Source organism: Anas acuta, chromosome 3 (genome assembly GCF_963932015.1).
Source record: "Anas acuta chromosome 3, bAnaAcu1.1, whole genome shotgun sequence".
In the NCBI taxonomy this organism is placed as follows: domain Eukaryota; kingdom Metazoa; phylum Chordata; class Aves; order Anseriformes; family Anatidae; genus Anas; species Anas acuta.
The window spans coordinates 80205914-80233235 of NC_088981.1; the positions used below are offsets into that span (position 1 = coordinate 80205914).

Genomic DNA, 27322 nt, shown 5'->3' on the forward strand with positions numbered 1-27322 from the left:
TTCCATCACCTCTTCTAAAAAAGAAGGTTTCTCCAAATAGATGTAAGAAACAATCAGGTCTGCTCCAGCTTCAGTGAAATTTGAAAAATTTTCACAAAAAGATTAAAAGCCAGAAACGTTCCGACTCCTCTGTCATCCATCCAAAAAACAGAGTCACATTTTTGTAAATTCTTATTTTATAGGTCGTATGGCATGGACTATACTTTTAAGACAGAAGCTCACGTGCCAGTTTTGCCATAGAGCTAAAATTTGTGTTTCAAAAATTCAGAAAGTTCAAAATTTATCACTTCCATTATATTAAATAATCTTCCTCCAGAGACAGCCATAGATGACTGCAGCTGAATCTCAGATTCATGACAACAGAAGAAAATAAAAAGACTGAGGAGCTTTTTATCACCACCTCTGTCTGTTTTGATCACAGACAATTGAATACAAATTTTCAAGCTTCCCCAAAACTCAGAGGCACTCTAGACAGCACTACAACACCAAACTCAGAGAAAAGGGTTCACTGGGCAGACACCTACCACTGACTTTTCCAACTTCAGGCCAACGAGAGGCATAATTCATACCATCCTAAAGTATATTTCAACTGTCAGATGAATCACGTTCTAAAATTACTTACCTCATTAAACATCATCTTGGATACAGCACTATAAACATCTCAAGCTAGATTAGATGAGCCCTCCCCACAATATCTGTGAGAAGCACTCAGCTTTCTGCAATTTGCTAGAGGACTGCGCCTGCCCGACTGCACCATGACACCTCCTGTCAACAGTAAATCACTGTGATTTATTTAGAATTAAAGCACTCATATTGGAATAAAACGTAAAAAACAACTGATGCAGAAAGTCTCAGCAAATCTCTGTAATGACTTGTCTTCTGCATGGGCGTTAGCAGTCGCACCACGCTCTCAATATTTCATTTGTTGAACCCTACGATACTTTCTGTCTTTCTGCCATTGGAAACTTTGGTTGTTTGCCTGTGTCCTGGAGAAGGCAGCTCAGGTGTCTTCTAGCAGCACAGCTTCCCTACTGGAGCAGTAAACATGGCCCACTGAATATGACATCTCCTTTCCTGATACAGCTGCCCGGTTATTGTCCCATGGAGCCTTCCTATCAGCCCCAGAGCTGCTCCCTCCCAGCTGATCTTTTCCCTGACAAACCACATTTTCTTAGGTGCCAGCCTCTTGCTTAGGGAAATCCCATTTTGGTACAACACTGGCCACTTTATTTCACTAACGTTGAGCCTCAGACATGCAGTAGCAGGGATGTAAACAGACAGCAGAGGTGGCAGCAAGGACAGCATGCTTCAAACAACAGAGCAATGTGATGTAAAAACAGTAACTTGGCTCCTCAAGTAAAACTCAGAGCTCTTCTCATTCTGTTATTTACCCAGGAATTGGAGTGCATTTCAAAGTATATTTCTGCATTTTAGCCAAAAAAAAAAAAAAAAAAAGGGAAAAAAGGCTTTTTTACTCACTCTCGGGGATCTGTCATTCAGTTTTTTCTGATGAACATTTTACAGCTGTGCCTTTCAGGGCAGCCTCTGGCTGGGGATAAGAGAGATGCCAACTTCAGTCTTTTCCTGCGCTGACAGCAACAGTGAGTCTCTGCACCACGGTACGGCACTCTGCTTCTGCATGAGGAGAAACACATAATAAATGGAGCATCAAAGCAGAAAACTTAAAGAAACTTAACCCCAGTGCTTTCTGCAACATGCGGCTGCCTGAATCCACCTGGGCAAAAGCAGTCATTTCCTCCTGAAGCTTTCACAGGCACTTCCCACTACAAACAAGCCAGGTTCAAACCATGGCGTGCCAGGTTGGTTCCCACTGACTGATCTTTGAAAAGGCCGAGCAGTGAGAGCTGCGTGGTTACGCAAGCGAGGAAAATGAGACAGACACCTTCGTAACTTCCCAGAAAGTGCATGACAAATGAAATCGGGAAAAGGACTCGCTCTGCTTTCCTTCCTCTCGTACCATTCTCCATGACATGTTGCTGTCACCCCAGTTCGGATATCCCCTTTCAGCCAGGGCACCGAGATGGACGTGACTGAGCAGACTTTTCGCTGGCTGCAGGAACTCATCAGGGGCATCCGCTGAGGTTTCCATTTTCAGCCTGTGATCCTTCCCTTGTTCTCTTTACATAAATACTTTTACTAGCTCCCCTTTCTTGCTGCTTCTTCTGGTTTCTTTGTTGTTATACCTGTCATTGCATCCTTTCTGAAGTCTAACCTCCAGAGAGACTACCTTTTTAGCAGTGTTTGTGAGCTGCTGGGAAAAAGAACAGATGAGAAAACTTCCAGGCCTACACTGCCAAAGCAAACAGGTCTCAACTATCCCTAGGTGTAGGGGTTTACGTGGAAAGGGCTTGGTAGTGGGGGGCTGCAGGGATGGCCTCTGTGAGCAGAGCCCAGCAGCTGCCCCATGTCAGATCAGAGTCTGCTCCAGCCAGCTCCAAAAGGGACCTTCTGCTGGACAGAGAGCGACACTTGGTGGGCCTCTGGGAGAGCAGAAGGGAAAATATTGCTGTGTGGCAGCAGCTGGGAAAGGGAAGTAAGAAAATGTGTGAGCACCAGCCCTGCAGCCCCCAAGGTCGGTGCAGCAGGAGGGCAGGAGGTGCTCCAGGCAGGCAGCAGCAGTTCCCCTGCGGCCTGTGGAGAGGCCCCTGGTGGAGCAGGCTGTCCCCCTGCAGCCCATGGGTCCCACATGGAGCAGATCTCCACGCTGCAGCCCCCCCATGGGTGGAGGAGCCCCCGGTGGAGCAGGTGGATGTGGCCTGGAGGAGGCTGCGGCCCATGGAGAGCCCCCGCAGGAGCAGGCCCCGGGCCGGAGCTGCAGCCCTTGGAGAGGAGCCGATGCAGGAGCAGGGGGGCTGGGGGGAGCTGCCCCCACCCGTGGGGGACCCGCTATCCCAAAAGCAAAAAAATGCATACATTCAGTCACAACCTAAGTTTGTGCTTCATAAAAATTTTGTAAGAAGGAAAACAATAGATGATCATTTGCAAGACACTGAGGCAGCCAGAACTAAACCTAAGTAAACCACATCTTTGTGCAGATACACTGAATACGAGGAACTACATGTATGTTATAGCCCTGATCTCACTAAGATTGAGAAGCATCGCCCGCTATTCCAAGTTATTGCAGCCTTATGCACAGAATGCTTTATTTATTATTATTATTTTTGCTGTAGGGCTGTAATACTGGAGCTGAAACAAAGTGGGAAGGAACTGCTACTCTGAAATTCAAGGAGCAAGAGCTTCTTGCTGTCTCAGACACTACACCCCCGTCATAAGCTGGGGTAAGAAACAGTTACCCTGGAGTACCTGCAGCTCTCTCGGGAATACTGCTTATTTATCAGGCTAATTACAGGAGTGCATGCACTCGTGACATCTTCATTTTGAGAATCCACACATGCCCTGACAAGCATAAAGAGGGCTGCTCCCCTGCCTCTTCTCACCAGTTTGCTTTCTATACAGAAAGCTGAAGCTGGGCACTGAAATAGCAAGGATCGGTGATACACGTAACACATTTTTTTGGGGGAAAAAAAGCCTCAAAAACCACCAAAAACACTAAATTACTTATCTGAGGGCTTGTTTTTCCTCACCCACTTGCTCTTGGCAACTCTGAAAGAGTAATTGCTTTTCAATAGCTGGGGATTAAGAGTCTTAGTAGCAACTGCAGGAGAACTTTGCTAAAGCTGGCATCAAATCTGGACGTGATTAGAGCAGCACAGTACAGAGCAGCTTACCGGTGTGCCCTTTTACAGCAGGGTGAAGGATTGGGAAGTACTCCATCAACAGGAGGGTGAAGAGCCCTCCTGGATGATGCCTCACTGAGGCATTGCCGCTGGATGATGCCTCACTGAGATCACCAGAAACCCCAAGTCCCCCATTTGCAGCAGACGGAGCAACTAGCTGGTATGTGATGGGTGGAAAGAGGCAAGCAGCCCTGACATCCAACATGCTTATTTGGGAGTGGTCAGGATGTACATTTGATGGTGGATGATACCTGTTTGTGGGATGTTTAAATGACCAGCTTCTACTGAACAGGATGCTCATCTTCTCGGACTGCAGAGAACAACCAGTCTTGGACTACATGGCCACCACACATCGCCTAGCATCTGCCATAATTTTGGCTTTTCTATCACTGACAAAAGTAATCAGCTGCATCCCTTCTTCGGGTACGTGAGTCTGAGAAGCAAGACCCAAAAGACCTGGCTGCCCAAGGTTTGCTGCCCATCAGGGGATATGAAGGACCAAGTCAGTGCTCACATGTCAAGTACCAAACAACAGCTTGAAATAGGGACTCGGTGTCCCTATTTCTGTTGTGCTCAGCAAAGGCATCTGTCTGTAACCAAGAGGGAGAGTCATATGCTAAGAAGAATAGAAACCTTTGGTAGTATATTTCTGTAAGTGACAGTAGCCCATGAGCTATCCACATAAACAGTGCAAACATTAGGGAGAGCACTATTTAAAGTTTCTATATCAAAGGCTGCTATCTTTTGTGACAAAAAACGTTGTGAGGCGGACTGTCTAGTGCAGGCAGCTCATCTTCAGCACCCCTCTGTCACTGAAGACCCAAGAGGTTTCAGTGTCTGAGACCTCAGCTTTGCCCTTTCTTCCAAATGTCTCTGACCTTATTGGAGGTGGAAGGTCAAGGTTTTACTACCAGAAAAACACCATGTTAAGTAAAAATATTTTTCAAGAAAATCTTCTTGGATTTATTTGCTGCAGATATTAGAAAACAGTAAAAAGGAAGAATGAGAAAAATAATTTTTTCCATGCTTGACCAATTCTTGCACTCTTCACTACATATCTACTTCAGGCCACTACTGGGAGCTGGTCTTTTGGACTAGCCAGGTCTCACTGCTGTCACATACAGGTGAAAGAAAGGCTGCAAAAGAGCGTATGACCTCAACACTAGACATATGTTTCAGAAAACTCACCTGCATATTATGAAAAAAGTCACTGTCTGTGTAACATGTTTTTGTTGTTGTTTTGAAAGAGTGATGTATTTTCAAATAAACCTTTTTGTTAAGCAAAACTGACGCAGTGGTCACTCCCTCCCCTTCGAGTTAGAAAGGAGACCAAATAGCCTGCACGGGAGTTGGTGGCTTCACAGGCTGGAAATGAACCCTTGGGGCTCTGTACACTTCCACTGCTTTTTCAGCAGTGTTTGCAAATGATCGAAGTCACTTGGCCTGCTTGAATTTCCGAGAGCTGCAGACAGAACACTGCTAAGGATAAATAATCTCTCTTGATCTCTGAAGCAGAAATCATTGCTGAAATGCCAGTTCTGTGACTTCAATTAGAAAATGCTGTTGTAAGACCTCACTGTCCCTCTTTCCTACTAATTAACATCTCTACATAATTCAGCTGCTTTGCCTCTCCTTTTCTTCCCCAATATATTCAGATCAGATGGGATTATGTAGAAAAACACGGTAATACAGAAAGATGTCAGAAAACAAACCATTAGTTATGTCTGTGTCTTGACCTTTTTCTACTGTTTTGCTGACTGTGTTATAATTGCTTTTTCATTTGTCTATCACGAGAAACTGGCTGGAAAATGGGAAGTGGCAACAGTAATTTCTGTAAGAATAACTTTAAGTTATTGTAAAGTTCAAAGAGAAGCAGAATTAATTTATGGCAAGTATAACTATTCTCCACTTAAAAATGCTATTTATGTTTTTGGAAGGCTTTTTGACTCTCTTTTTTAACAGATGGAGAGAAAACTCACAGACAAAAAGAAAAGTGTCTGAATGGCATAGAGGTTTAAACATTTCTATTTTAAATAATATGAAAACACATTCAAATATCAGCAGGAGAAAAATATTACACTTGCCAGGCACTTAAGAGAAGTTCAAAGCTTTTTTTTACCCCAGCAATCCAAATCAAGATGCAATAAGCTACCTAAAAGCAAAGTATATTACAAGGTAGGATCTCAGCTGAAGCAGCATAGTGCCTACCTCTCAGACTACAGAGCTGACCTTCACCTCAGGCCAGTTTCAGTAGTTGTGTAGGTACCAACAGTATTTTTGATCATCTTATTCATGTTTCTTTTTATTCTTCTAATTTTATTTTCATGAACTCACTATTTGCTTCTCTATCCAGAGTTATAACGAATTCACTGTTCTACAAGTTAATTTATTCTGTGTTCTTCAGTTTCACATGGTTTCTATTTTTATATTTGTTATGAAAACATAGTATAGATTCAAATTGCAAATCAAACACTTACACTTAAGGAAAAGCCACCTCCCTTCAGAGGAACCCTTGGAGTTCAGACATTCCCCAAAGCAGCAGTGAGGGCTGGAGAGGCAGGCATAAAGCAGGCTGCAGACAACCAGTTGCACCAGCACTGCTTGCTCAAGAGTCCTCATTCCAAAGCAAGAACGTTGAGATACGCAAGTCATTTTATTCCAGTCTCACAAATTTTTCATTACAATTAAAAATGTTGAGATTTAAAGAACTAAATTAATAAATTGTGTCTGAACTACAGCTAGAATATAATAGCCATCCGTGTTCATGATTATGTACAGAAAGATGTAGCCTAAAGTTAGGCTTAAAGAAATGGATATCTGGGAGAGACCTCCAGAGCTCATCTCATCTCTTTTTAGAGCTGTTGCCATAGGTGCACCTACCACAACTTATCTGTTTGTTTGTTTGCTTGTTTTCTGGTCTCACACTGCATCAAAGGCAAAAGTTTAAACTTTTTTCTTTGGAAACCATTCTTCCTTTCTCAAAATCCTTGTGAATCTCATGGGATATTAATACTGCTACCCCTACATTTGTTGAAATTAAGCTTCTGTGTCTTAAGTCTTTGTCCCACTGCTTCCACTCCTTCCTTTTCTAAAAATCACAAATGCTCTTTTTCTCTTGTTAAACCAAAAAAAAAAATAGGGAAAAAAAAAAAAAGCAGTATTGCTTAAAGTAGAATAAAACAGCTATACATCTCTCCTTCCCTTCTGCATATCCCCCTCTTGAACAAAAACCTTTTCCCAGTGCCCTTCAAGATGCATTTTGGGCAATTGTAAGGAAATGCAGAAGTCCTCTTTGAATATCAAGAAACTTCACTATCAATAACAAAGTCAGGTTATGGTTGTTATGATCGACTGACTTTTCTTTCCTTTTTAAGGTAGAGTGAAGACCCATCAGCTGCTTAAAGTATCCACTGTGAGTTAGATGTCATGCTTTAAAGTCCTTGTTCATGTTTCTTCAGCTCTTATTTCTGTAAGCAAGGCAGAGCATGGACTCTGACCCTCTAGCAGTCACTTAAATAAGTACAAAAACTACTAGGTGCTGATAATCAGGCAATAGCAGAAGAACCACAGTCATGGAACCATGTTCAAGTCCCAAAGGCCTACTGCAAACATCAAGGTCGCTTCATTGACGTTCAGGACAGTCCTAACCCAAGTAAAGCAGCAACACTTGGGGTTGCTGGGCCCAAAGGTGCTTGCAGCAAGCCCCAAGCTCTCCAGCTTCTGCTTCGACACATCCAGTCTTCACACCAGGAAGCTCTTGGTGTGAGAGGCTGCACAGCGGGAAAACCCCAACACCGCCACAGCTGAAGAAGGAAACTCGAGTCCTGGGCCGCGTCTGGGCAGCAGGGCTCTCCAGCAAGACCTTGCCCCGCTGTGTTTCCCTACAGCCTGTCCGGGAATGAAGTCAGGAGCTAAGAGCTGTGAGCTTCATGACCAGTTCACAGGGTCTGACAGGGCAAAACACAAACATTTTATCCTGCATGTTCTCCTCGTTAGCACAGACGCGCTGCTGGATGCGCAGACCTGCACCGCCTGAGGGGTCAGGCTGACCCTCAGCATGTCTGAGGAAAAGCGAGTTTGGCTGAACAAAACAGAATAAAGTTTGGTTTTGTTTTTTTAATCCAAACACCACACTGATCCTAATTCAAGCTACAATATAACAAAAATTGTTCAAACTGTCTTTTTTTCTCCTCACAGCATAAACCTGGATTTTCTTTTACGGTGTGTTCCACCCGAACATTAACCACTGACAATACGAAATGGAGAAATGGCGAACCTAAAGTGTAACCCAGTTCACAGACCGCATAAGAAGATTAACTTAACAAGACCCGTGTTCAGTTCCTTTTATCCTTGCTGTAAAAGTTAAGTCATCACTAATTAGTCACACTTTTAAGGAACTCTTGCAACAAACACAAACGCTGGCTGTTATGTTCCTGTTCACACAAAGCTTCAAGATGGAAATCATGTCTTGGTTCCTTCACCAAACTGTACAAATGTGTGGATTAACTTACTGCCATTGCAATAAGTGATGGAAACAAAATATGGGCTGTTTTCACAAATCATTTGTAGTTATTTATTTATTCCAGCTGCTTTATAGTATAGCCCATGTCTCTAGGGCTACATATTTTACCTTAACACGAACTGATGCTGGTACTTAGCAAGTTGAAAAGATAAATCAAACCATTCAAGTCACAGAATTAAACTCTGGTATCTGATTTTTGGTGCCCAGTTTCAAAAATTGTAATTTCTATGCTGTGCAGGTCTGCTCATATGCTTTGCTGGACGGCTGCTCCTCTCCAAACTGCAGTACTGTACAGCAACAGCAAAAGGAAGAGCAGAGAACTCCTTAGTTCGTTCACGAACGGAGAAGACAACCTATTGATAGATAATTCATCCTACTGGCCAAATACTGACAGCCTGAGGTACTCAATATGTGTGTTGTTTTTTTTCCTTCAGTGTTCATAGAAGAAGCCTGCTGCCAGGCCCCTGTAAGTACCTGTGCATTTGGGAAGGACAGCAACAAAGAAAAGGGCAAAGGCCACTGAGAGAAGCTAGATGCATTCATATCCTTGGGGTTGGATGGGAATCACCTATGGGTCCTGAAAGAATTGGTTGATCACTTCTCTATTATCCGAGAAAATCGTTGTGATATGGAAGAAGTCCCTTGTAATTGGAAAAAGTCTAATGTCACACAACTTCAGATGGGACAGATGGGAAGGAATACCCAGGAAAGTACAGGCCAGTTAGGTCCCTGCAGTCCCTTGGGAGATCAAGGAGCAGATCAGGTACATCAGGAACACAGCTAGCATGATTTCACTTCAGTATCTTACTTATTATCTGTAATTCCTGGAAACTCTATGTTGTCCTCTGCCTAACAGAAGTAACTTTACATCTATACAAATATTCACCTGGCGATTAGTATCTAGAACGTGAACTGCAATTTATGAAAACACCACAACATGCTGGTAGCTTCCACATTATTTGTTACAGTACTTACAATATGAAACGGTCCAGAGAGCACAACAGGTCTTGATGAGTCTATTTTAGACTTGCTTAATTTAAAAATAAAGTAACATAAAATAATAATTTAAAAAATGGAACGCAAAGGGCAAAATTTTCTCCTTTATTCTTCCACTATGACCTATGTTTTTTCAGTGCCTTTACTGAGAACAACGTTTGTCCTCACTGTGGCATCTCCACTGACAAATATGCTACGGATGCACACACCGGGACAGTTTTTAGAGTACCCCATTGTAGCTGGGAGCTCCATTCATTCCTGTCAGCAAAGTATGACTCTAATGCCAGAAAGACGCCAGCTCTCCAGGATGAAAAGGATGGTACCTTCCCAATGTTTTCAGCATACTGCTGCACATTAAAATAAGCTCAACTCTATTTTTAGAAGAAATATCTATCTTTTCAGCTCTCCAGCGGTAACTGCTGAACAAAAGTATTGGGAAGAGGCACATTGATTAAAAGGGGATAATCAGTGACACTAATAAGGTGCAAGATCTTAACTGTATGAAATGAGCCCTCAGCGTTGTCAGCTCTGAAGGGAGCTTACACAGGTACATAGAAAATTAAAACAAGTAATTGGCAATTAGTATCTTAATGTCCTCTGTGGGACAGTTTAACAAATGTAGAATAAAAGCTAATCTGCAGATCACCTTTGAGCCTGACTCCTACATGGACAGTTTTCTTCCTTTTTTTTCCCCTTAAGCAGTTCACTGGTTTTCTCAGAGAAGCTCTGGGCTTAAGTCACTGCCACGAATTCAGATACACAGACACATGACCTTTACTTATAGATAAATCTAACAGAGAAATATTGCCACCGGTCTTGCTGAGGCCCGTTAACGCGCTTCCCAAGGATGAGCAAAGCGTCAGCAACTCATTAGTAACTGGTACGCTCCTTGCTCAGTAAATCACTTCTTAATGCTGATCGTCTTGGCACCTCTCTCTGCCTCTAACCTCGGGCTGCAGGAAGGTTATTGTGGAGGTGAGGCTGGAGCAGGCCAGCAGCACCAGGCAGCCCCAGATTCACTTCAACACATACACGATGCTGAGACACCGCAATGGAAATGAAAAGGCACAAATGCTCAGGTATCTCTGCCTGCTGTCTTTCCTTTTAAAAAAAAAAATATTGTTCATATTCCACAGAGAAGAAATCAGATTCAGCCTCCCTCTTCCACACTTAGGAATCTCAATTGGGAACGCATGAGCTGAATTGCTCTTTATTCACACTTCATCTTCCACTGCGATGGAGTTTTGAGGCAATGATGGTGAAACTAATTTTCTTACTGTGAAGTAATTCTTTTACATTTGAATAAATATAGTTTTATCTTTATAAGTGAGGCAGTCTTCATCATTAAATTTATAAGACACATGAAGAGGCAGCCATAGTAGATCCTGTTTGTCTCTCAGGCTACAAACTGAGGTGTTAACACTTAGAATAAAAGCAAAGGTTAAAAATTAATTAAAAACATGAAATAAATAAACTGAAAAGGATCTCAGTTGTCATTTTTAAGTGACTACTGTCTCTCTGGGATGTTCTTTTTCTTCCCTCTGTTCTGCTTTTATCTTCATGCCTCCAAAGCCCATATCCTGCCAGTCAGTGCACTTAGTCTGCCTGCTAATGCAATACCTCATCCCTCCTTTGTGCTACAGTGCCTAAGCTCCTCACAGTCCATTCACTGGGTTGATGCAGATCAGCACCTTTTATGGAGCCTCAGTTCAACTGAGTGGCTCATACAAACCATTTCCCTCTTTTATCACTTCATCTACACATGGCTAAATGCTTCTCCAATGTACAATTAGTTTATAATGCACCTACAAGTGGTCGCTGCAAACTGCTGGAGTAAACGCATTTACTTTGGATCCATCAGTGGAAACCTGGTGGAAAACTGCGTGCTGCCAGAAGGCAAAACACCAGTTCCCCACCTAATGCCCACAAAAGGCAGTTAGAAAAGCAACTAAAGATGGGTAAAAATGGAAGGAAAAAGTCTTAAAGAGTATAAATTTTTTAAAAAAAAGAATAGTTTAGCTCAGGTTCAGTTCTGGCTGTGTGCTGAAATACCTGTTTCTAGTACGATCAGAGTAATCCCTTCTGTGTTTCATATGTACTATCAAAATGTGTATTTTCCTGCAAAAATTAGTCTGAATCAGGCTGTGAATCAGTTCTGGAAAATTACAACTGGTCTGATTCAGCCTCATCTGCTGCCTTCACCACAGCATACCCAGAATCTTCCCCTAAATTTTTTTTTTTTTTTAACTGTTTCACTGCTTTCCCCCATGTTTTCTGTTCTGATGCCATCTCCCAACCAACAGCAACTGAGCAGAACTTAGGGCATATCTGAGAAGAAATACAGATAGCTCCCCTGTGAAATGAAGCCAACAGACATAAAAGCTCATTTATGTTAGGGACAGAATTGCCATGTGATGCTTGATTGTCATCTGTAGAGCAGGTTTACTGACCACTGAAGACAATATTTTATAAGTAAATTGCTAAAATCAGCAATAACAAACTTCAAGAAGAAGAAGAAGAAAAAAAAACGTTTAGTTATTGCTGCTCCTCCAGCCCAGCACGCAGCTGTTGAGGTGGGTATCACTGCCACGACAGCTCAACCTCTCTGAAAACCACCACTGAGATGAGGTTTCGTGGCATTGTGCCACTGTCCAGACCCTCCGCAGTGACCACACAAACACAGAAGAGGATGGAAATCGAGCTCCGAGCACCAGATGGAAGAGGAACAGTCACGAGGGGTATTCCAGAGCAGCAGGAGGGTAAAATCCTAACATTACTGGCATCAGTGAAGCATGTCACAGTACCAGATGTGCAGGGTTTGATAAATAAGTTACAGATGCAGATTTGACAGTACAGAAACATACCAAAGAGATGCATGCAGAAGAATTTGGCAAGGTTTAGGTACGGTGTGGTCACAATTACGTGAAGGACCCCTGAACTAAAGATTTCCTTGTTGGGAATCTGAGTGGCTAGAAAGGATGACAATGTTGTTGAAGTAATCAAAAATAAGGAATTGCTGGTTATGGTTTGGAAAAGGGACAAGTCAGAGGTTATGGAATAGGAAAATACCAGCTGACATCTCCACGTCCCCTGGGAAGCAAGAGAGAGATTTCTGGCCCATGCAGAAGGGGCCAGAAATTGGCTGCAACATGGACAAGACTTCAGAAAGAAGCTGAGTTACAGTTTATCTCAAGGTAATCTTGTCCCGAAGGTGCAGAAAACACAGACAAACAACCAAGGGCACAGCCACACAGAACAAATACCAAAAAGCTGGCTGGGGGAGGATCCTGCAAGCAAGTTGCTGGGGTGGCAGAAACGCTCCAAGAGGACAGGAGCACAAAAGCGTGGGCAGGATTTCAAAAACAACCCCAGGGAATACACTGAAGACAGCTGACAGTAAGAGCATGTTGTAAACCTTGATGAGGAAGAGGTCAGTGCCCAGAATAAAGTGTGCAAAGCTGGCATGGAAAAGGCACAGGGCACATTAGGGAGAGGTATGCACCAAGAGCTCTTGACAATAACTTTAGCAATGAAAAGAGAGTTGCAGAAGGTACCTAGAGGTGCAAATGTGATGGCCTGGCCTTCTTCCTGCAGCTGGAAGGGAATCAAATGAGCTTATGATGCTAGTAAAAGAGAAGGAGCAAGAGGTGAGGCTGGACAGTAAGAGAAGAGAGGTAAAAGCAACAGAAAGAGAAGACAGATGGCTCATGACCAGCAAGGCAAGTGGAAGGGAAAGCAAAGATGGTGAAGAAGTTTTGCCTGTGCTGGAAACCAGAAGAGCTGTAAGGAGGGAGACAAGAGTACAAGCAATGAAAAAATGCCTGGTGCCAATTTTCTTTTCAGAGCAATTGCTGAGTTCCTAGCCAGACAGAGAACTGGGAGAGGAGAGGGAATCCCCCAGGGACAAGCCCAAGCTGGCAAAAAGCTAACTGGGGCCGCGGATGCCGACTGGCGTTAAGCTGAAGGGCTGGCAGCACTACCCATCGACCAGAACCATGGGAAACCAGCCAGGCAGCACGAAGCCAGCCTAGCAGCACCTCGCAGGGATGTCAGAGCACAGTCGTGTCTTATTCCAGCATGGAGACAGAAGGCACACTAGAAAAAAAATCACATATCCTTAAACATCCTTAAAATACCAGAATGATGCTTGGAATAAGGTAAAGAAGCAAGCGGGGCCCCAAAGAGCCAATGGTATAGATTACATAATGTGTACATGTGTGTGCATTGCCTTGCTCACAAGTTGTTAAGGATTTCCAGTTTGTAAGTTACACCCTTCATGACTTGTTAAGGCCTCCTGGGAGACCCGAACATTTCACTTGACAAAGGTTTATCCAACATAACGAGAGCTAAAAGGTGCAAGAATCATTTGGCAGACTGCCATTATTAGGCTAACTGTTCAGAAGCTTCCCATGTTTCCCATTTTTGCCACTTTATACAAAAGCCTAGGGTACATATAAGAATCAGTAAGAGAAATATCATACCTCAGTGATTGCTGAGAGATTTCCAGATATGAAAATTGCACAGAGTAAGTTTAGTTCAGAGAAAAAATACCTAGCATGGTTACCATGTTCTTGCCTTGGAAAGAAAGAAAAAAATCCTGCTTTATAGAGTGACCAAATATCTCATTTGCTTCAAAGTTCTGCTAATATTTGCCTTGTTTTTTCTTCCTTTGAAAGCTAGACAAGACAATAATCCAGCAGAGAAAATAGAAGATACAGTGAAATGCTTCCTGAAAGTCTGATGTGCAATTGTTGCAGTCTACTCATCTTTGCATTTGGCTTCTGAAAACTATCCAGGCCACACTTAAGTAAATACATAAATATATAACAAATTACTACACCCTTATAAACTGTCAGGTTTGCCTAGTGCATATGGTTTGAGAAACACATGGGTGTTTCCTACACTGAAAAATGCATGCCAGTCCTTTCAGGGGGAGGTATTTCTGATTGTCTTGAGCAAGGAAAATGAGATTACATCCTGCTGGCTTTTGTCTTAGGCTTTCAAGTCTTCTTATAGAAGTTTAATAACACTCTTTTTCTTTTTGCATTTTATTTTTTAGTAGTAAAACTGGGAAACTGTTTAAGTCTGACAACATTTGTAGATTTCCACAGAATTCTTGTGTACTGCGATACTTGAAACGCTGTCTTCTGGAGCAGAACCTCACCTCACTCTTGATTTACTTTTTAAAAATACAATAATAGGAATAATTTCCTGCCTGTGTGGCTGCACCGGGAGCCACGCGGGGGGCCCTGTGCTCACAGCATCCCTCCCGCCGAGGGGCAGCAGCCCATGCCGGTGCAGACCAGCACCAGCTCTGGCCCATTTAGCAGCAGATGGGGAAAGCCAGCTGCTCCTTCACCTGGGGAAAGGAGAGACTCCCCACAAATAGCGGGGACTTGTCTTGTCGATCCTGGTTCACATCCTTGACTTCATCAGAGGCGCTGTAATTCCTGCCCAGGGCACACCGCTGCGGTCACGCCGTGCCTCCAGGGCTTTCCAAGCGAGCAACGTGGCTGGTGCTGACTGCAGTCCAAACTGACGGAGCAAAAAGGAGTTTTTGGGCTACCAGTAACTTTCCACTGCAAAGTTAAAAGCAGTCCTAGCTGCACGCTGATGTACCGATACCGCAGAGGAAAAAGCCTATCTGTTTCTGCTTCCACAGGAGCTCCGAATGACTCAAAAGTGATTAGTAATATTTTTGAGCTCACTGATTGCATAATTCAATTTCTGAATGCATTTCTGGGAATGTGTTATGAAGTCTCTCCTATTCATTTTTCCTGAAAGCAGACTTTTATGAAGAAACTGTCAGTGAATGAATTACGGACCTTTCAACATCGGAGCATCTTCATCTAAAAAACCTTCACGCTTTTGATGTATGCACTAATCAGTTAAAAACCAACAACTCCACAACTGTGATATATGCAAGGGAGCAAATTCTAATCGTTGGGGATCAACAACAAGATTTTCATACACCAAAGCAGGGCAAAAACTTAAATTTAAGAAAATATGACTCTAAAATACAGTTCAACTTTGAACTGCTGCTATCAGTGTCATACATTTGAGCTGAGGTTAAATATAGCATGCATCTGATATACGCAGAGCTCATTTGTACTCTGTGTGCACATAGAAAAGCATACAAACTAATTTGTACAAATCCATTTTCAGCCAAAACCAATCCTTGTTATGCACCATATATATATTTTAGCAGCATAAATGTTAGCTATTACATTATATAAGAGCAGTATTGTTTCTCTGTAGAGCTGCCAGTTAAATACATTCATATAGCTACATTCAGTGAATAGAATGCAAAGCATCTATGTCACCACCTTGGTGATATAGATGTAGGAGCTAAAGTTGTACCAGGGGAGTTTTAGATTGGGTATCAGGAAGAACTTCTTTGCTGAAAGGGTTGTGAGGCACTGGAACGGGCTGCCCAGGGAAGTGGTGGAGTCACCATCCCTGGAGGTCTTTAAAAGAGGTTTAGATGTAGAGCTTAGGGATATGGTTTAGTGGAGGACTGGTTAATGTTAGGTCAGAGGTTGGACTCAGTGATCTTGGAGGTCTCTTCCAACCTAGATGATTCTGTGATTCTGTGTTAAGCTCCACCACTCACCTGGTGTATCTGGCAAAGTGAGCGACGTCAGAAAATACAATGACTTATACAGCCAAGACTGGTAAGGTTAGACAACGGTGGTACTGCTGCCATAACTCTTATTTAGTCTTTACCTTCTAACCCCAGGGGACGCGTGCTTATTTTATGTTTAGCAACTGACTGACCTTAGCAAATCAGCTATTCACAGAAAGGTGATGTGCTTATCCTCAGTAAAACTGAGCAAGGTGGAGGGGATGCTTTCTCACAAACAACCACCATCTTTGATAAAAATCTCGAGTGGTAAAGCCCCATAACCCCTCCTGAGACACATCTCTTTTACTTGCTAATGATCAGACTTTGGTCTGCCATGCTACAGAATTGGAAAACGCACAACACCTCTGAAAAAAGAGCACGGAGAGGTGAGGTACAATGTCAGCATCGCGCACAGCAGCCACAAAAACCAGACAGGACATACACAGCACATGCAGCAGCGATGTATTTTTTAACTGAAAGTTGGATTGATGGCAAAATCTTCTCTCAAGCCAGGGCAGGGTGGCAAACTGAGATCCCACACCACGGCCACAGCTCCCACCTGCTTTCATGCAGCAGCGCCCACAGGGGGAGGTGGCAATTTGGTCTCTGCGTTCATCCCCTTCTTAATTTCTTTGTTCAGACTGACCACAGGGGAGACCATTACTGTCAGCCCTGCTTGGACTTTCTGCTATTAAGGCTACTTAAGCTTTTCCAAGTAAATTGCACGTGTCAAACCAACATCACAGAGCGATGGCCAAAAGCCTTTACACGACTGCTCTCCCCTCCCATTGATCCACCCAGGGGCAAGGGGGAAGGGAAGAGACACAACCCAGGAGCCTTCAGCGAGCTCTCGGCAGGTCCTCATTCCTCCCACTCACTAGGTTGCTGTTTTACACCATTATGGGCAGTACATCGGTCATTCCCTCAAATTCATTCACTAAAGACTAATTGGAGGTTAATGACTGCGTGTTTGCATCTCTGCCAGAGCCTCGTGATAGTCGCTCTGCTGGATATACCTCATCTAACTTAGACTTTATAAAGGATTTGATTCAAAGGACTTTAATTTCCTTCCACAGTCAATGGGGAAAGAGAAGTGGATGTAACACAGCCACAGGAAGTGTGTCCCAGGTTCCTCCTGACCCCTGCTCTGACCACAGAGGGAGCTCACCTGCAGTTTTACACACCTCTGCCTTGATGGTGTGAACCCCATGCATAACATTGAACTGGCCACCCATGAAAGAGAGGGCTTCTCTATATCCATCGTCTTACAGGAAGAGCTAGAAATTGTCTGTAGACTGTCCTCTGTGCTTTAACTACAGCCCTGAGTAGAGCCCCTCTCTGAACAATTGTGAATATTGTCCATCTCCAGCCATCTGTAGTACAACACACCTGACAATTTCTTCTGCTGGTCCTAATGTCTGCTGCTCAAACACTGCCCACATTCCTTCACGTGATCAGGACCACCAGTCTGTGGCAGAACTACAGAATGTGACTTTTTAAAAAAAAATAACTTCTCAATTCAAAAATGCATTGAAGTGAAATACACAATTACACCATTTCTCCACTGTGCCTTCCTTCCCTCTATTTTGTCAGTGTTCGTGCTCCTTTTCAGAAGGAAAAACAAATGAGGAAAGGCAAAATACCATATGAGAAGTTTAAGCACACAGAAGTTAAGCAACTCAAAGTTACGGCTGCCAAAGGAACGTGAATTCAGCCAAGTGCACGTTCACTGCAAGGCACACAGGTTAAAACCACATACTGCAACAGACTACAATGCACAGACACTAAAGAAGTGTTACAGCTTTTAAGGGAAAACATATCTTTACATCTGTCAACTTGCTGGCTTAGTTTATCCTTTGTTTAAGTTCTTTGTGCTGAATGTAACTAGCTGTGTCACCGTTTCATTAAGTACTCTGACATTTCAGCTGGATGTTTCCAGGAGATTTATGCTCCTCCATCCAAAAGGGGCAAAAAAGAGAGGCAAAGAGGAACAAAAGGCTACAGAGCAGTACGAGCGTGGGAATGAGGAGCCCTCCACATTAAAATAGCAAAGCTCTTTAGGTAACGACACAAAGGCTAACCCATCAAATGTCACTTATTCAGGCCCCTCTAAAATACGTGGCGTTTTAGGAGCACCAGGTACAGGAATTCACTCAAATCAACAAGCTGTCAAATTCCCTATCCCACCCCATCTATGTCCCACAGCTCAAGAATTTGACGTTCATGTTACCCCACTTCTCTCCCTCAGATCCATACTGAAACAAACAAAAAACCACCCATGGGATAGAGAAGGGAAGGCAATTCCTACCACCCAACCACGGGGGTCTTCACTGACTGCAGAGCAAACTTATGGAGACAGACGCTGAGGTTCCTTCAGAAAGCAGCCCAGATCAGATACCAAGTATGGGGATTTTGTATGGCCCTCTGAAGGAACTACACCTCCATCCTCTGGATGGGGGACATGTTGGCTGAGAGTGGTGTCCAAATTTGACTAGCCCACTCTTACAGCAACGCCCCAAAAACTCAAAGAGAGATTGCTCAAAATGACCTTTCTCATGTGTATTCAAAATTGCTGTATTTAAAGTATTTTAGAAAATACAGGAATTACTCTTCCTAGTCTAAATATAATCTAAAATGAATACTCTCAATACACTTATCTCAGTGCATTAGAGTAGCCCCATTCCTGCTTTGGATATTGAGGCTCAAATCTGGGATTCAGCCTTACTGCTGGTTCACGCTGTACTGCCACTACTGAGTCGTCTCCAGCTTTTACACACGAGATGCAGCTCAGAGAGGATGCTCAGATGAGCCTGGACAGGCAGGCAGACCTCTCTGACAGCACACTTGCTATGCTTGTGGGTGCTGTGTCCAGCACGTCTCCTGCTTCCCATCTGCAGTAGGAATAAAAAGGGAAAAAGGTTCAAAATCCAGTAACATAACTTCATAGCTACTTTCCAGGAATAGTTGAAAAACACCTCCAAAAGCCCAAACAAACAAAAAAGAAGCAACAAAGGTTTTCTGCTTCATTTGTTCTCTTGAGAGTAAGCAATAAAAAAAAAAAAAAATGTTATTTCAAGGTTAGCCTGTCAGATCTTGGTAAAAAGAATATATGTGATGATGAAAATAGTGAGTGAAAAAGTCTTCTTTTTGAAACAATATTGTTGTCAGCGCCAATAAAAACACCACCAAAAAAAAAAAAAGTCAAGAGCTGAAAACACTCAAATGGAAAAAAAAAGTAATTTCAAGTCTCTCAGTGGGTTTTTATGCACACATATTATTTTACAGGCTTTTATAAATTATGTATGCTCTGAGCATATATTTCTGTAAATATAGCCAACAGTCGTTTTTTTTTTAAGTCATTCATGCACCTGAAAGAAAATTGGGAAACCCATGCAGCTGTTTGACATGGAGGTCTTCCACCACAGAAGTTGTCAAAGTTTTTACTCCTAAAAATGTTTAAGCTTAACTGAGATGTTGACGGATACCTGTACTATGCTTATCTGCACGGCAGGGCAGTTTCCCCATAGCGTGTGGACAAGGATGAAGTCTCTACTGATAGTCCCTTGGATATAGTTTTTTGCACAATGAAAGAGAAAGAAGAAAATTAAGCAACTCTGCAGTTACTAGTACTGATTCGAGTTAAGTCTAATGATTTTAGATACATACAAAAATAGAGCAGAGAAAAAAATACATGGATTAAAGAAGCCAGGTACTGATAAGGTCTCTCCTGCTTTTTCCCACCTACGCAGATCTTAAGGTTTTCTGATTTGCAGCTCTGAAAGGGGATGTAGTTCAGGCATGTAGTGGTTAATAAAAACAATCTGATTCAGCTGTAACATAAAACTACAAATAGGTATCAAGTACTAACTAAACTAAAATTTCCTTGCCAAAGATAACAGAAGGGGATTTCTGAAAAACAAAACCAATCATTCAGTAACACGCATAGAAGTCACAAAAATAATTTAAATGGCCATATCTTTTTCACAACTTGAGACACACAAAAAAAGATTGGTCATCTTGCTTGTACCAGGAACAGGAAAAAATATTTAATAGGAGTATTATGCAAGGTTATCCTCTATCACCTCAAAAGAAGGAACGAGGGGCAGCAGTCAGCAACCTCTCAGGTACCAAGGCTGTCTACAGCTGTAGTGCGTGGCAGAAAAACCCAAATGTGCTTGGGGTGAAGAAAAACACTCATAAAGCTGACCCCAACTGTAAGGCAAATCATTCTAAACATCTAATCAATACCAGCCACATAACTGCATTTCAATTTTTCCTCTCTGCTCACCTAAAACGTGGCAGACCTGTTTTAAAGAATAAAAGAAGGACTGTTTATCTGCCGAACTTCCATGTGCAAGCAAGAAAAAGAAGAAAAGGAAGGTTCAACAGATGTCAGGGAACTGAAAAAGATTTTTCCAAGTTGAATGGAATGTCAACATTTGTGACCCTCCGTCAGTTCAAAAAAAGGAGCTGTGACATAAAATATTATCAGAATTAGATGTATCTCCTGAAGGAAAGCCAGATACGTTTACACTTTTGATCAGTCTGCCCTGAAGTTATTTTTCAACAAGTTAATTCCATGGGAAGGACTTAAAATTAGGGTGTGCTAAGATCAGAGGCAACTTCGTTGTGCTTTTATTAGTAAAAGGATGCCAAACCACCATGCTGGTTTGGAGAGAATGGCTTTTCACAGAAACAGGGCAGATTTTGTCCATCCTGACCTACACTGCAGCTACGCTGCAACCCACGGAAGGGCATCGCGGGTCATGGGCCTTCCATGGGTTTTTTGTTTGTTTTAAGGAGGAGAACCTCTGCAGGGCGTAAATATTTGACTGGTTTTATCTGTATTATATATGCCAAAGAGCAGCTGGCATAACTCAACGGGGGGGAGGACACAGGAGGCTGTGGATCTGGAAGGCACCCACACAGAGGAGTTCCTCCTCCTCCATTTCGTGCACCACCTCGACAGGCAGCTGCCCCAGCTGCAAGGGAAACAACTACATCTCACTCTGCTTTAGACCTCACGAGGAAACCCAGCCCACCTGGAGCTTTTAGGTCCAAAACCAGGATTCCTTAGAGATCTTTGAACAGCGGGCGCAGAGGCACTGGAGGAACCGATGTCGTTTAGTGAACTCCTTTTGTATGTGATTTAAGAAAGGTGAAATTGCAGCATCTGGTGACAATGAAGGCACAGCAATTTGCAACAAAATCTACACTTTAGAGTAAAGTTAGAGATATCTATTTTAACATATTAGATTTTCATAAAAGTGTATTCAGTAGAAAGTATTAGGAAATAGTGAAATGTTGGGTATATTCTTTGACATAACACAATCACTACTACTCGTGATTGTGCAGAGGTGTTTTTAGAGGTATATGACATTTCAATTACAATGTTGAAATATGGTGGTTTTAAATAGTTTTATTCATTATTTCAACACCACTTTAAAGATTGGTTGGCTCCTCCTTGAATTAGCTTCTCCATTCTGGATTACTTGGCTATGAAACTGAACTAAGCTAAACAAACTTAAAGAGTCCATCCATGTATCTGCAGGAAAGAATATAGTTTCCTGAAGCTCATTCCTTTTACGTCAGCATCCATATCTATAGTCTCCAATTTTCACCACTCATGGCCTGTCTTTAAAACTTCAGCAGCAATTTGACATTGCTTCAACATTTATACTTGAATTGTCATTACCAAATTACAAGAAATTCAGGTTTTAAAACAGATTGCAAATCCACATTGACCTATATTTATTCTTCTGAAATTATAACCAAATTTTAGAAATACTGACTTTTAATAAACAAGTAAGATTCAGCTACCCTGTGAAGGATAACTCCTCTTTTCCTAACTAATATACTTTTTCCTGAAGGAGTCCTTGTGGAGCTGAGACATTTTGCCACAAGCACTGAGTGAACCTGGGGAAGATCATTGCTGGGGCTGTCAGGGTGCTCTACACAGCACACCCACTTCTATTTGATCAGTTATCCTTCTTGTAAAAATGGCTAAGTCCAACATCAGCCGAATCCCCAAGTAAAAGTGATTTCGTGAAATGAATCAAAACCATATATATAAACTGACCAAAATCTTCCATACCCTGATTAATCAATATTTTTTTTTGACTGCACTAGAAACATCAAAAGTACTAGTAGAAAAAGTAGTGAAAAACCAATGAGGCCTTTGAAGTGCCTTTTTTTTTTTTTTTTTTTTCCCTTAAAGGTTATATTTTGCTTTGAGTTTTTTTGAGTTTTGGTGTGTTTTAGGTGGACTGGTAGTTTACTTTTAACTGTGAGTACCCCCCTGCATGTCAAAGTACCCTGTGAAAAAACGCGGTACCAGCTCCATTTTGCCACGCTGTCTTTGAAACGCAAGCCCAGCTTATAAGGTTTGAAGCCTTTTTTTCCCACACAGTAGCTTCTGACACACTAAACAAAAAAACATTCTTATTAAACAGAGCGGACACATACTAACATCAGAGCTGTTAACATCAGAGATCAGAGGGCAGGTATCATGCCCTCTAATAATTACCTACTATGGAGCAAAACCATCTTCTCACCAGAAAAAAGGAAAAAAATATATAAATGTATATATTTATGTATATAAATGCATACATATCTGTTCCACTAGATAGGCTGCCCAAAGGCCCATCCTACCTGGCCCTGGACACTGCCAGGGAAGAGATATCCACAGCTTCTCTGGGCAGCTTCCCTTGGGGAGCCTGGGAGCAGTGGGAGCTCTGTTCTTCACTCCTGGGAGGTTTCATGCCTCTCTGTCTTCCATTTGATTTCCAAACAGGTCTGTAATGCCTCCATATTTCTCCATCCTGCAACCCAGGCGAGGGCAGGAGGGGGAAGGAACCCTTTTTGTGGGATTGTAGAGGATTATATTTAGACACGAGAGCCCCAGTTTGATCCTATTGTTGGGAATTTGGGTTAAAAAAAAGCTTCAGCCCTGCTGGGGGCAGGGAAGAAGGGAGCATCTCCCAGTGTGTCCAATTCTGTTCTAAGTAAACCAAGTAATCCCCTTCTGTACTATTTTAGGCCCTCAGAGCAATTATTTTAGATGCTGGGCTAAGACATCAGCCAGTCTTTATTTTGACTCTGGGGGGAGGAAGGCAAAGGCAAACAAACACCTACCGACTGCTTACACCTCAATACGTGTGCTCTCGGACATATTCAGCAGGCTCTTGGATAAACTCTCGTATTTCTTTCATGTCCTCACTGATACCACTAATGTGCAGGGTCACCTCTAAGTGAATCTCCATATGAATATAAAATTGGTAATGGTCCAGAAGGCCTAACCTTGTCATTTATGCCATGACACTGACAGGGAGAAGGAGAATTACAGGGTAACAACACAATATAAAGGGCATTAGGGGCTCCTGATAAACCTAAGGCAACTTAGGAGCCCAGAGGCAAGAGATGTACACTGCTCAGCTTGTCAAAACCTATGGTACAGCCAAGATTGTCAAAAGGCAGATGAGAAATCGGGTTAGAGCTGCGAGTCCACCCACGGTGCATCGCCTACCCCTGCTCTCATTCCCAAAAGAGCAAGGAAAGAGGTGACAAAAAAGCCCTACTGGGTCACTCCATCTGGCCAAAGCACAGTGGAGTAAGCTAAAGACAAAGTTCAAAACCCAACTTACATTTTGTTTTCTAAATTCAGACTTTTCTCATAAAACAATTCAGCTGCCAAAAGCTTGCCTCATTAGCTGGAGTTTGTTTGCCTTACATTTCTTTAATTCCTTTCTCTTTGCAAGACAATCGGCTATGAAATACCCCTTTCCTCAAGAAAAGCACTCAGGCAGAATAAGTAGAACAACTAATATAAACTGGCAGCTGTAAATTAATCTATATAGTAGGCAGTCCGGAAGGCTTTGTTCATCCTGACGGCTTTGTTGGCTACAAACCAGAGGAAACAAAAACAACCCGAAATATTCTCTCACATCCGCAAATGAAACATTCGTGCTGCTCATTAAACAGCAGCGCTAATGCTTAATCTCACCAGATGCTGGCATGGAACAGGCATTATGGTCTCAGTGCACCAAACTGCTCCAGTGCCAGCCCAGTGTCACTGCCACAGCCGTAGGACAAACACACATACAAGCAGGCAAAGTAAAACAGTTCTTCAGTCACTGCTTCAGTCATTTCATTCCAAGTCTCTCATGCTTCTTAAACTGGCATCACTTGAGCCAGTTACACACAGATCCCAGGCTAAATTTATCTTCTATTTCTCCAAATACACCTAATTCACGCTCTTGGGTTCTTAATGCAGAAATCTTAAGGGTTTATACATATTTTTGTCAAATTTATGTTCATGTTCTTGTAAATGTAAGTAAAGTTGAACACACAAAAAAAAAAAAGAAGCGGGTTTGCACAGTACACCACCTTAATTTATAACCTCTCCACTATGTAAAGCAAAAATACAGCTGTTCTGTAATGGCTAGTACAGCACTCTGTTATTAAGTGCTTTGTATTCAAGCCTACCTCAAACACATTATTACACCTTAATTACTCAGAAACCTAGAGGAAAAAATGTTTATCAAAAGCTCTGATGAAGAGTTTTATAACTACTTCTTTATCACAGAGCTGGGAATGAGAATAAAAACAAAGAAGGCTTATTCTAAGCATTTCCTATATTGAGGTGGCATAGATATATTACCCAACACAAAAATATATTGTTCTACTCAAAGATAATAATGCACTCATTTGGAGCATCCAGATCTAAGCTCCTCCTGGGCTCTTCAGAGAAGAAGGTGATGTTACTAAGATAACTTTTTTTTTTTTTTTTAAACCTCCCTCTTGATTTATGGTGTCATATGAAGAAAACAACCCATTATAAATAGCTGCTCATCTTACATACGGCAGGATGCAAATATCATGGGGATAAACGAACAAAATAAATCACAGTCCTCTCCTTCACTGCAGTTTAAATGTATCTCATCCAGGAAAGTAACCTCTAGCTGATTACTTGCGGTATCATCATGAGTAAGAGCATGCCACAGCTCATTTGGCAAAGCTGCAAGAATTTAGCTCATCCTATGCTGGAGGTCTATCTCCCTAAATAAAGGGAAGCAGCACTCATGCAAATACCCTCTCTCTGAGGTCTGACTTTTTTCTTGATCCACAGCATCACTGCCAAAGAAAGATCCCAGTTTCAGATAGCCATAGAGTTTAAAGCATTAAAAATAAATAAATCTTGAAATGGACTTGTAATTCCTAACCACACCAATTCATAAAGCAGTAGTGTAAGTTTTGCTGGGAGATGCTGGGATGATAAGAGCTCGCATTACCATGCTTAAGAATTAAAACAGAAGTAAGATGAACTGAAAGGTAAAGGCAGGCATTTATAGCCACTGCTACCTTGTGATTTGGGGTGAAACCTGTACATTTTGAAGGCAGTGCAATGCCAAGGCAGCGGACACACAGGTGCCTTTCACGAAGAAAGCAATCGCATGTAAGCTGTTCTTCAAGTACATGTCCTCTTACTCAGATTCTTCATGTCACCTGCGTTGATCTTCAGCCAGAGGATCTTTTTCTTTATCCTTGCTTCTGTCAGACACTTGATTCACAAAAGCAAAAGTCTGTCGAGGCTAAGCAAGAAGGAAATGCAGAACCACAGCCAGCGCAGCTACGCTCAGAACAGGCATTAGGCAGGAGCCAGCTCCAGCCACGCTGCACGGGACTGAGCATTCGAGTCCCTGACATCTGTGCAGGCTGATGAGGTACGTGGCAGCTCAAAGTATTTCTGGATGTTTCTTAAGAAGATTCTGTTTTGTATTTTTAAGGAATGAACTAAAATCAGAAAAACCTATTTCCGCAGTGCAGCTCGCAGTTCAGAAAGTCCCTGATACAATCACTTGTCTAAACAGGTGTATTTTGCTGTCGCGGCTTTTCTAAGGAAATGTTGGTGCTCATGCTGAATTGGTTAAGCCATGAAAAACACTCTGATTTTTTAGCAAGTTTCAGACACAGAGTTTGGCAGGGATTCAGCATCAAGGTTTGTTTCTGTGCCAACACAGACCAAAGGCCTGCCGTAGCTGACGATCCACCAACTGTGTCAGGTGAAGAGCACAGGCTTCTGGTGCCAGCACTGCACACCGAAGGGAAGTGGTTACCACCTCACAGATGCTTGAAATCTGTGATCACACTTTCTGCCAGTGAGGAAGGTGACAAGAAAAAGCTGCCTCAGCTCCATGAGGAGATGGTTTGGGAGATGAAGGAAAGGCAGCCAGCGCGGCCTGGTGAAACCTGTGCAAACGGTGCTTCTATCTGATGAGAGGAAGCAAAATCTTCTACAACGTCTGGACAGTTAAATGGAAGGAAAATGTTTTACACTCCCCTAGGACTTCCCACTAGAAGATGTGAAGGCACCACATAAAGCCAGGGTTTATATTCTCCACAGAACATCCAAAGAACATCAAGACATCTGCTTACCTGCATCCTCAGCCCCTCTACTTCAAGGGCCACAAGAGCTTTTCCCAGGAAAGCCCATCCCTAACCCCAACACCTTGCCCTGGGGCAAGATAAGCCCACCACCAGGGCACATAACTACCTCATCATAGAATAAAAAAAGCTTCTGCTCCCCATCAGCTCACAGCTGGACCCAAGTTGTCTCTCCTCAGAGCGACTTCCACCTCAGCAGTCCACCTGTGCTACCCTGCACAGGATCTGCACGTGTTCAAGACAGCTTATTTGCTTGGGCTTTCCACCACACCTCACATGATTGTCCTCCCTCCCAGCGAGGTGCAGTTCGACTGAAGGGAGTTCCAGAAAGCACCAAACGCCAGCTCTGGCATGGCCACCAGCAGGTCAGCAGGGAGGGGACATCAGGACTGTCCTCTACAAGCTCTAAGCCTAGGACAACCACTGCAAATACTCTGTGTCTGGAAGGATTCAATCACAAAAAAAAAAGCAGAGAAAACTCTGGATAAACATTTCTGAGGCTTGACGAGCAACTCTGTTATCTAACAGCAGTGGCAAGCAGTTATCTCCTTAAAGACATCAGGAAAAATTGTCAAAAATTGCTTAGTGATGAAGTCAGCACAGAATGTTCCATTTTAGTACAGAACATTCATATCAAATTAGTTTGCATGACCAAACTGAAGTGAGAAACATTCATTTGTCACCACCTTGCCTATGTGAAGTACAGCTGACTACCTGATACCCTTTCCCTTTCTAACCAGGCTTCTCTGATGGACTCCATCTCCTAGAAAAAGCACAGCTTCCCCCTTTTCTGACTTAGTACCACCTAAATGTATGATGAGAACTATGTTCTAACTAAGAATTTAGTTATGGTTGAAGATAGGAAATTATATTAAATGAGAAAATACATTTGGCATCATGAAGATGATGAACAAACCATCTAAAACAAAACTCCCAAAGACACGCTGGCAACTCAGAACTAGTTCAGTATCTGATCAA

General features: G+C 42.6%; 1 protein-coding gene across 7 annotated transcripts in view; it reads right to left on the minus strand.

The window, feature by feature from the left end:
* ANKRD6 (ankyrin repeat domain 6) overlaps window positions 1-27322 on the minus strand; it is a 99770-nt gene that overhangs the window by 39804 nt on the left and 32644 nt on the right. For 6 of the 7 annotated variants that reach the window (XM_068677963.1, XM_068677962.1, XM_068677955.1 and 3 more), the window contains exon 2: window positions 1480-1635. The exons of the other annotated variant lie outside the window; for it this stretch is intronic. The gene's annotated coding sequence lies outside the window, so the exon portion shown is untranslated. The remainder of the gene's footprint in view (window positions 1-1479; window positions 1636-27322) is intronic. 7 annotated transcript variants of the gene reach the window in all.